Genomic DNA, 8,898 nt, shown 5'->3' on the forward strand with positions numbered 1-8,898 from the left:
GGAAAAAAATCACAAGATTACTTCATCTCTACAGGCCTGCTTCATGAGGGGTTCCCTCAATCATCAGGATATTTTAATAGAAGCATTCACATACCATGGTTTATATAGGGCACAAAACGGGTAGGTACAGGCAGGCGTAGGGGCATGGTGATTGGCTCATGTGTTACCTAGGAGGTGTTTCCTTCTGTGACGGCATGCTGATACAATTTCGCTGCGTTTGTTGAGGGATGACAGGTGTGGGCGGTATATGATAAACAGTTTCTCTTTTAAGCATAGGTTGCATCTTTTATTACCACTGTTGTAAGGTGTCCTGGATGCAAGAATTTGCCATGTTATTGAATATTCAACATTATTGTCTCTGAGGTTCCAAATGTGTTTGCTGAGTTCTGTAGTATTTCACAGGTTTTGGTTTCTGAAAGAGGCCTTGTGATTGTTCCATCTGGTTTTGAATTCTCCCTCAGTTAATCCTACATATGTGTCCGACACACATCCATTTTTACAGTTTGTCCCTTATAATGTAGACAAAATAATAGGTAGATAAATGACACAATATGTTACTGCATACGTCAGCAGACTAATTAGGAGTCTTTGTTTGGTTACTTACTACTAAAATACAAGTTTGTTCACTATTTTATTTAAGGACTAAATTACAATAATAAACATATGTTTCATGTACCCTAAGATTTTTTGGTCAAATAAAGACAATAATTAAATTTTTTGTGGTCCACTTTATTTAAAAAAATATCGAGAAGTATCAGAATACATTCTGGTACTGATTGAAGAGTTGTGTTTGTTCCATTTTTCTCCACCAACTGACACAAACACCTTCACTTATTTCACCAGGACTTATAAGACGCATGATTTCAAATTCTGCAAAACCCGCTGGAATAGTCCGTCCTCCTCAGTTATTGACGTCGCCTCAAGCCCTCCTTGAACCGGGGATGAAACAATGTCTAAAACAGGAAGCCGAGAGGAAGGTTACTTTTAAAATGTGGATTTGACTTCCTCATGCTGCCGCCTGCTCGTCCCCTTTAAAGTGCCATCCCATAGCGTTTGCGAGGGTATGGCAAAAAGCAACGTTTGTAAGTTTTACAATACATCCAAAACAATTCATACTTACTAAAGCGTCCCATGTGTGATGTCTGTAGGAGTACTTTCTTGCATATTTGAACATGCTATCGTAATGTCATCAAGCTAGCGTCATTAGTATTAGCTAATATGCTAGCACGTCTTTATGTTAGTATTATTAACTTACAAAGGCATTCTTTTTGTATTGTTTCATTTTCATAAATTCACCAAAACGTGACCGTGGATTTATTGAGTCTGTTTAGCTTTAGTGGGTCCATGACCATGACTTCTGTTTTGTTTGATCAGCCGTTTTACTGCCGTGTTACAGACACTGTTTGGATGTGAATAAACATTTACAGAATATTTATAACAGGAAGCCGAGAGGAAGGTTACTTTTGAAATGTGGATTTGACTTCCTCATCCTACCACCTGCTCGTCCCCTTTGAAGTGCCGTCCCTTAGCGTTTGCGGGGGAATGGCAAAAAGCAACTTTTGTAAGTTTTACAATACAACCAAAACAATTCATGCTTTAAAAAGCAACTTTTGTAAGTTTTACAATACAACCAAAACAATTCATACTTACTAAAGCGTCCCATGTGTGATGTCTGTAGGAGTGCTTTCATGCATATTTGTACGTTCTATCGTTATGTCATCAAGCTAGCGTCGTTAGCATTAGCTAATATGCTAACACGTCTCTAATTCACTTACAATGGCATTCTTTTTGTATTGTTTAAATTTCATAAATTCACCAAAACGTGACTGTGAAATTATTGAGACTGTTTAGCTTTAGTGGGTCCATGACCATGACTTCTCTTTTGTTTGATTAGCCGTTTTACTGCCGTATTACAGACACTGTTTGGATGTGAATAAACATTTACGGAATATTTGGAACAGGGAGCCAAGAGGAAGGTTACTTTTGAAATGTGGATTTGACTTCTTCATCCTGCCGCCTGCTCGTCCCCTTTGAAGTCCGTTAGCGTTTGCGGGGGAATGGCAATTAGCCACAAAAATAACGTTATTCAGTCGGAGGTTAGGAGGTTCAAAGCTGCTGCGTTGTTCGCTCGTGTTTATGGAGCGATAAAAAAAAAAAGCAATCAAGTAAAAAGACTTACATTGGGAGGTCATTTCTCAGAAGTCTTGAAGTGAGGCCACCTGAAAGAGACAACATGGCGTTATTCTCCAGAAAATCCACAGCTGAGGTCTTCGTGCGCATTACGGACTGCGTTGAAATAATCAGACGGAGGGCTGCGGTGCCGGAGGGTAAGCAGCGAGGCCATGAAAAGTCTACTTTTACTCTTCTCTGACCTACTTTCTTGCTCTGCCGTGGCCCACGGAGGCACCGCTTGCTTTAGCACATTTCAATCACAGCGGGCTCCCGCTCATCCATATTCTGCCGGCTTGCGCAACACCTGCGGTGTCGCGGACGCCATGACAATGTTGAGTGAGGACTCAGCAAACACTCCCGCCATGTGTTCTGCACCACGCGCCACTGTGCACATAATAGGGGGCGGCACTCCGGGCCGAGGTTGTGTTCGTGCGTTGGTATGAATATAGGAGAACGTAGATATGTAGCCTTTTCTGCGGCACACAGGCCGAGTGTACAGTATATTGCATCAAAACACATTTTGGCCCAAGATATATTGACCTACAAATTATTGCAGATAAACGATATTATTGTGTGAATGCTCCAAGGCATTCACACATATGGTTTTTCTTCTTCTTCTTCTCCAGATTTTGGCACGCGCTACCTTCCACATTTTTTATCCGATTCAAAACGTTCCAACTTCAAACTGTTCAGCCTATTTCAAGAATCACAGGCTTCTCCTTGAAAAATTCAAAAAATTTCCAGATTTCCCAGAATTCCCAGTTTTCCGGGACATTTTTCCCCATTTAAAATGAATTGGGCATTTTTCAAACTTTCACCATTTCCACATTTTTCAACCGATTCAAACCATTCCACCTTCAACACATTCCACCATTCTGGAAATTGAATATACTCTTCTTCCAAGTTTTAAAAACTCCAGGATTTTCCAGAATTCCTGGTTTTCCAAAGCCCTATTTCCACCCTTTTTTCTGGCGACTACTCCTTCCACATTTTTCGACCCACTTCAACCGCTCCACCATCAAAACATTGTTCTTAATCAGGACAAAAAACGAAGTTGTTTTTTGAACAGAAAAAATTCCCGGTTTTGCCAAAATTCCAGGAATTCCGTAATACCATTTCTCAATTAAAATGTTACTACTTCAACATTTCTCGACCAATTTGAAAAATTCCAACACCAACAATTTTAGCTCATTCACAACATTCAAAATATTTAGCAGTTTTAAAAAAAATCCAGCTTTTCCCGAAATTTCCATGAAATTCCCAATGAAAAGAATGGGATATTTTTCAAAGTTCCACAACTCCCACATTTTTTATCCGATTCAAAATGTTCCTATTTCAAACTGTTCAGCTTATTCGGGAATCGCGGGCTTTCCCTTGACAAATTCCAAAAATTCCCAAATTTCCTAGAATTCCTAGTTTTACGGGACATTTTTCCCCATTTAAAATGAATTGGCCATTTTTCAAACTTTCACCATTTCCAAATTTTTTCACCGATTCAAACCATTCCACCATTGTGGAAATCCAATCTACTCTTCTTCCAAGTTAAAAAAAATTCCAGGAATTTCCAGAATTGCTGGGTTTTCCAAAGCCTTATTTCCACCCTTTTTTCTGGCGACTACTACTTCCACATTTTTAGACCCACTACAACCGTTACACCATCAAAACATTGCTCTTAATCAGGAAAAAAAACAAAGTTGTTTTTTGAACTGAAAACATTTTCAGTTTTGCCGAAATTCCAGGAATTCCGTAATACCATTTCTCAATTAAAATGTTACTACTTCAACATTTCTCGACCAATTTCAAAAAATTCCAACACCAACAATTTCAGCTCATTCACAACATTCAAAATACTTAGCGGTTTTAAAAAAGTTCCCGCTTTTCCCGAAATTTCCATGAAATTCCCATTGAAAAGAATGGGATATTTTTCTAAGTTCAACAACTCCCACATTTTTTATCCGATTCAAAACGTTCCAACTTCAAACTGTTCAGCTTATTCTGGAATTGCGGGCTTTCCCTTGACAAATTCCAAAAATTCCCAGATTTCCCAGAATTCCGGGACATTTTTTCCCATTTAAAATGAATTGGGCATTTTTCAAACGTGCACCATTTCCACATATTTCAACGTATTCCAACCATTTCACCTTCAACATATTCCACCATTCTGGAAATTCAGACTATTATTTTTACAAGTTCAAAAAAATTCCATGATTTTGCAGAATTCCTGGTTTTCCAAAGCCCTATTTCCACCCTTTATTCTGGCGACTACTTCTTCCACATTTTTCAACCCACTTCAACCGTTCCACCGTCAAAACATTCCTCTTAATCAGGACAAAAAACAAAGTCGTTTTTTGAACTGGAAAAATTCTCGGTTTTGCCGAAATTCCAAGAATTCTGTAAAACCATTTCTCAATTAAAAACATTACGACTTCAACATTTCTTGACCAATTTGAAAAATTCTAACACCAACCATTAACTAATTCACAACATTCAAAATATTTAGCATTAAAACAATTCCCGCTTTTCCTGATATTACCATAAAATTCCCATTGAAAAGCATGGGACCTTTTTCAAAGTTCCACAACTCCCACATTTGATATCCGATTCAAAACATTCCAACTCCAAAATATTCAGCCTGTTCAGGAATTGTGTGCTCTACTTCAACAACTAGTCATTTTAAAGTTCAACTTCAGCATTGGAGCATTCACACGCAAGTCCTTCAAGAAAGGCTTCATCTAGTTTCCATTATTTATTTATTTTTGAGAAAAAATTAACCACTGATTAATGACAATACATAATAACTAGAACATTCCGGCGGAAATTTTGATTGGCCTGCTATCTGTGCCCTGGACCTCTGCTAGACCATGCTATAAAAAGCTAATGTTATCATGCTATCAGTTAGCATGTGTCACATACCAAGTTATATGACCGTAAGGTGTATGGCTGTCTAATTAAAGAAAAAACATCAAGTTAGCTAAAAAGTTAGCATGTTGATGTTAGTTTGCTAGCATGCTAACATTAGTATGCTAGCAGTTAACAAGTGTCACATACCAAGTTGACTCTAGGGTAAACGGTAAAAAAATTAGCTCAAAAAGCTAGCACTTTAATGATAGCATGCTAATGTAAACATGCTAACAGTTAGCATGTTTCACATACCAAGTTATATGACTGTAAGTTGTATGGCTGCGGAATTGGAGAAAAAAGTGTACAATTTGCAAAAAAAGTGAGTACTTTAAAGTTAGCGTGGTAGCATGCTAAAGTTAGCACGCTAACAATTAACAAGGGTCACATTCCAAGTTATAATACTCTAAGGTGTATGGCTGCGGAATTACAGACAAAAGTGTAATATTAGCTGGAAAAGTTGCCATGCTAATGTTAGCATACTAGCATGCTAACGTTAAGAAGCTAACACATGACTGGGTAAGAAGAAATACCAAAAAACAGCATTTGTTGGTGTAGACATAGAAAGGAGCAAAAAAGCTACCATAAAACGTTAGCATGCTAATATGAGAGACGCTAGCAAAAAAAGTTTGCTTGCCATCCAGCCAAAACCAAACTTTGGACGTCAAAACTTTTTAGCCAGGGTTAAAGTACACAAGTGTGTGAATAAAATGAAACGTTAAGCACAAGCCACGTGAAAGAATGGCTGAGCTACAGGGGAGGTAATCCTGTCTTTTTAGCTTTTGTCTCAGAGCAATCGTCCTTTAAAAGGTATGTACCCATTAAATTGGCCCATTTTTTAAAAAATTCGTAAATAGCGTCGCCATGGTAACACGAAATGTTCCCAACTTAAAGTACCACCGTCGATACGAACGAGACCTTTCCGACGGTATAACATATGTGGGGGTTCGTTGGCCGGTTCGTCTCATATTAATCATAAGAGAAACGTGCGGAATCATAGCATTTGACCGCCTGCTTGTCCCCTTTGAAGTGCCGTCCGTTAGCATTTGTGGGGGGATGGAAAAAACGTTTGTAAGTTTTACAATACAACCACAACAATTCATTCACTAAATTCACTAAACCGTCCCATGTGCGATGTCTGTAGGAGTGTTTTCATGCATATTTGTACGTGCTATCGTAATGTAATCAAGCTAGCGTCATTAGTATTAGCTAATATGCTAACTTACAATGGCATTCTTTTTGTATTGTTTCAATTTCATAAACTCACCAAAAAGTCATCGTGGAGTTGAGTCTGTTTAGCTGATTGGAGAGCTAGCTTCTGCAACTAGTGGGTCCATAACCATGACTTCTGTTTTGTTTGATCAGCCGTTTTACTGCCATGTTACACACACTATTTGGCACAATTAAGGGATGTAAATAAATATTTACAGAATATGTCTGCGTAAATAACTCATTTCACAACCTATATATCTGCGGCTTATAGTCCAGTGCGGCTAATATATGGAAAAATATATTTTTCTTGTAAAATTTATTGAGGGAGGCTTAAATACTGGAAAATGCGGTTTTGTTGTTCTCAAAATGGTCTGTGTTAAAAAAACGCAGGTTAATTTGCTTACTTACTTTACCAGCTTGGCTACTGGGATTACGGTGGCCTATAAAGGACAAACGGCGTTTAGGAAAGAGCTTGCAAACTTGTTCACGGTCCAGCTCCAACAAGTACTGTAATGAAGTGATTGTTCAGTCCGAATAACTCTCACACGATGCAATAAAACACCCAGAAAGTTGATTTTCAAACAATTCTCCTCAGTTTGCCAGCCGGAGGTTAAATTGCTAATATCGTGTAGTTTTTCAAATATTTTTTGGAGGGTTTGAATTATATTCCAGAACAATGAGCTGTATTTGTGAGAAAAAATGTTTCAGGTCTATTAGACATTGTGCTGCCTTTTAATTATAGAGGAACTGCACTATTTGGGGGAGGAGGGATTGTAGCCATCACTCACAATCCCTATATAAGACAAGAACACGTTTTTCTTTCTTTATGCACTCAAATTCGTCAAATACGGCATGTTCAAGGTGGCTAACAATGCAGCTAATGAGAGCCCTCTAAAAACAACCAAAAACCGCCAACAATATTTCCTCTACATGTCGTGACCTGCATACTAACCAAGTGTTGGCGACAAAGTACAAAAACCCCAAACGCAGTGAAGTTGTCACGTTGTGTAAATGGTAAATAAAAACAAAATACGATGATTTGCAAATCCTTTTCAACTTATATTCAATTGAATAGACTGCAAAGACAACCTATTTAACGTTGGAACTGGAAAACTTTGTTATTTTTTGCAAATATTAGCTCATTTGGAAATTCATGCCTGCAACATGTGCCATGATTGAGTATAAAAGCAGCTTCCATGAAATGCTCAATCGTTCACAAACAACGACGGGGCGAGGGTCACCACTTTGTCAACAAATGCCTGAGCAAATTGTTTAAGAACAACATTTCTCGACCAGCTATTGCAAGGAATTTAGGGATTTCACCATCTACGCTCCGTAATATCATCAAAAGGTTCAGAGAACCTGGAGAAATCACCGCACGTAAGCGATGATATTACGGACCTTGGATCCCTCAGGCGGTACTGCATCAAAAAGCGACATCAGTGTGTAAAGGATATCACCACATGGGCTGAGGAACACTTCAGAAAACCACTGTCAGTAACCACAGTTGGTCGCTACATCTGTAAGTGCAAGTTAAAACTCTACTACGCAAAGCCAAAGCCATTTATCAACAACACCCAGAAACGTTTTGCTGGGTTCAAGCTCATCTAAGATGGACTGATGCAAAGTGGAAAAGTGTTCTGTGGTCTGACGAGTCCACATTTCAAATTGTTTTTGGAAACTGTGTAAAAGCCATCATCTGTGATGGTATGGGGGTGTATTAGTGCCCAAGACATGGGTAACTTACACATCTGTGAAGGCACCATTAATGCTGAAAGGTACATACAGGTTTTGGAGCAACATATTTTGCCATCCAAGCAACGTTATCATGGACGCCCCTGCTTATTTCAGCAAGACAACGCCAAGCCACGTGTTACAACAGCGTGGCTTCATAGTAAAAGAGTGCGGGTACTAGACTGGCCTGCCTGTAGTCCAGACCTGTCTCCCATTGAAAATGTGTGGTGCAATATGAAGGCTAAAACATCATAAGGGAGACTGTTGAACAACTTAAGCTGTACATCAAGCAAGAATGGGAAATAATTCCACTTAAAAAATGTGTCTCCTCAGTTCCAAAACCTTTACTGAGTGTTGTTAAAAGGAAAGGCCATGTAACACAGTGGTAAAAATGCCCCTGTGACAACTTTTTTGCAATGTGTTGCTGCCATTAAATTCTAAGTTAATGATTATTTGCAAAATAAAATATGTTTCTCAGTGTGAACATGAAGTATCTTGTCTTTGCAGTCTATCCAATTGAATATAAGTTGAAAAGGATTTGCAAATCATTGTATTCTCTTTTTATTTACCATTTACACAACGTGACAACTTCACTGCTTTTGGGTTTAGTAGTTTTGTGTTCTTCGCAGAGGTGCTAACAGGAAGTGCATGACGTGTCATGTGGTAATAACACGCTTACATCCAATCATCGCTGCAATTAATGGAGTGGCTGGGTCATTAGCATAATGTAGAGTGTTGCATGTAGAGTTTTTCGGGAAGGAGCATGTGATTCCTTGCAAAGGCGTTGTCACGCTGCCTTAAACGCCAGACTCCCATCTGCTGGCCCAACAGCCCACGTTCTCGTCTTCGACTCATTTATAAAACACTCCTTTATCTTTTCAT

At 38.7% G+C, this 8,898-nt stretch overlaps 1 protein-coding gene across 1 annotated transcript in view; it reads right to left on the reverse strand.

Moving 5' to 3' along the window:
* Positions 1-8,898, reverse strand: part of dlgap4b (discs, large (Drosophila) homolog-associated protein 4b) — a 180,331-nt gene that overhangs the window by 168,941 nt on the left and 2,492 nt on the right. The window contains 1 exon segment of the mRNA XM_062056237.1: positions 2,180-2,219. The gene's annotated coding sequence lies outside the window, so the exon portion shown is untranslated.

The sequence above is a fragment of the Entelurus aequoreus genome, linkage group LG01, assembly GCF_033978785.1.
Source record: "Entelurus aequoreus isolate RoL-2023_Sb linkage group LG01, RoL_Eaeq_v1.1, whole genome shotgun sequence".
Taxonomy (NCBI): domain Eukaryota; kingdom Metazoa; phylum Chordata; class Actinopteri; order Syngnathiformes; family Syngnathidae; genus Entelurus; species Entelurus aequoreus.